Source organism: Penaeus japonicus, unplaced genomic scaffold (genome assembly GCF_977035675.1).
Source record: "Penaeus japonicus unplaced genomic scaffold, GWHDUDI00000001_assembly GWHDUDI00000004, whole genome shotgun sequence".
NCBI classification, from domain to species: Eukaryota; Metazoa; Arthropoda; class Malacostraca; order Decapoda; family Penaeidae; genus Penaeus; species Penaeus japonicus.
The window spans coordinates 48,519,271-48,521,770 of record NW_028234406.1 but is presented as its reverse complement, the minus strand read 5'-3'; positions in this window follow the sequence as shown (position 1 = coordinate 48,521,770).

Genomic DNA, 2,500 nt, shown 5'->3' with positions numbered 1-2,500 from the left:
CCCCCCCCCCTAACCGACTACCCGCCCACCCACCCTGACTCTGTACCCACCTACCCACCCACCAAATCCCTTCCCCAACACCCATGCCTCCGCACCTCCACCTTGGGCCCACGCCATCCCATACCCACCCACCTCTCACGCCCTGCACCCCCGTCTCCCCCACTTACCCAAACCTCTTCCTCGCCAGCCACTCCCCTAACCCCCACCCACCCACCACCACCCTCCCCCCCCCCCGACCACCACTTACCCCCACACCTCTTCCTCGCCAGCCACCCCCTACCCACCCACCCACCCACCCTCCCCCCGACCCACTTACCCAAACCTCTTCCTCGCCAGCCACCCCCTACCCACCCACCCTCCCCCCAACCCACTTACCCAAACCTCTTCCTCGCCAGCCACCCCCTACCCATCCCACCCACCCCCATCACTTCCACCACAATACCCACCCTTTTTTCTCTCCTCGTATAATAGATCATTAGGCTACTTTCCCATGCAGATTACCATCGGACAGACGCAGGAACTATCTCTCTCTATATATACCTTGTGGCTCTGACATGACACACGCCCCAAACCAACCTCCGTTTCCCTGGTACATGACATTTATACGCTTTCATCGACTTGGCAGCGTTCATCGAATGGAAAATGGCCACGGAGGCGGAGAGAAGGAGAGGGAGAAGAGCCAGGCATAGACACAGAAGGAGGGGGGTGGGGGGGAGGGAGGAATTTCCACACACACACACGAAAGGAAAAGAGAGCAGAAAGGGGGAGGGAAATTAGTCACGCACACGTACATACATACGGAAGGGGGGAGTAAAGGGGGAAAGGGGGGAAATATCAACATACATATACGAAAGGAGACAAGAGAATATCCAAGCATGCACGTACATAAGAATGCGGGGGGGGGGGTCGAGGGGTGAGTGAAGTGGTTGGAATGTCACTACTTACAGTAATGAAGGGGAGGGAGGTAGAATATCAACACATAAATACACACAAAGGAGAGGAGAGAGGGAATATCCACATGCACAAGAAAGGTTGGAAAGAAGATGGGGAATATCCAACCACATACACATACACACACACACGCGCGCGCGCGCGAAAGAAAGAAGGGGAAAGGAGGAAGACAAATTAAAAACGAAAATACCCAACAAATACACCCAAAACGAGAACAGAAGGAGAGTAGGAGTGGCGGAGAGGAAGAGGAGGAGGAGTAGGAGATTATGATTGGAGGCGAGGAGGATGATTAGAAATATTAAAACCCACCCCACACACACAACACACACAGCTGAGAAATGGAATTCCCTATTACCGCTGTTTATCGCACCGAGGCTGATTTTAGGATTTTCCGAAAAGATTGAGACGGGTTTTAGGACTGTCAGAGGGATCAGAAAGTGTCATACACATTTGAGGACTCAGTCAGTTCGCGCGAGGGTTTTCGATCGGACGTGAAATAAAACGCCTGAAGACGCCCTGACTCTCTCCTACATAAAACCCCAGAAGAGAAGGGAGACGAGGATGAGAGAGGTGAAAAGAACCGCCTTTCTGTGTGCGTTGGATTGTGTGAGTGTGGTTTGGGTGTATGTTGTGTGAACTTTATAATATAGCGCATTGTTGTGTGGGTGTGAGTGTGAACTTTTTAAAAGTTATTTAAGTAGAGAGCGGATTGTTGTGTGGGTGTGTGTGTGACTTTTTAGCGGATTGTTGTGTGTGTGTGTGTTTTGTTTGTTGCAGTGTTGTGGTGTGCTGTTTTGTATTAGTACGTGATTTTTAGCGGATTTGTTGTGTGTGTTTGGAATAAAGAGATGGTTGTTCTTTTTGTGAGTGTGTTTTGTATGTGTCGTATGTGTCTGTTCGTCTGTTGTTCAAAGATGTTATGTTTATCTATTTATCTGTTATCTATATATGCAATTATGTTTATTTATACCTATCTATATCTATATCTATCTATCTATCTACATATCTACCTACCTACCTAAGTATCTATCCGCCTTCCTATCTATCTATCTATCTATCTATCTATCTACATATACATACATATTCATCTATCTATCTATCTATTTATCCATCTATCTATTCACATGGCCCGTTAGTCACAGTACAGATACCTACTTATTCAAATAGATTCATAAAACCACACTTTCCGCCTGATATAAGATACGCACTTTACTGACCCTGTATTTACATATCAATGCTTTCACTGACACTTCCCGGTTAATGATGAATTGATAAGCCACTGGTCAGTAACTGTGCATTGTGGTTCAACTTTGCAACTTATATTCGAGTATATCACTCTTGTGAATAAACGATTTTCATTGCAATTGAAGATAACAATTGATATCATGCTTGTGTTATTACTATTAGTGCTTGTGTTTATATCATTATCTCAATTGTCTTCATTATCATTACCATTATTATTGTTAGAATTATCATCTTCATTTTTAATGTTATTAGTATTGTTATCTATATTATTTTCCCTATCTCCTTATCTAACTTTTGTGTTATT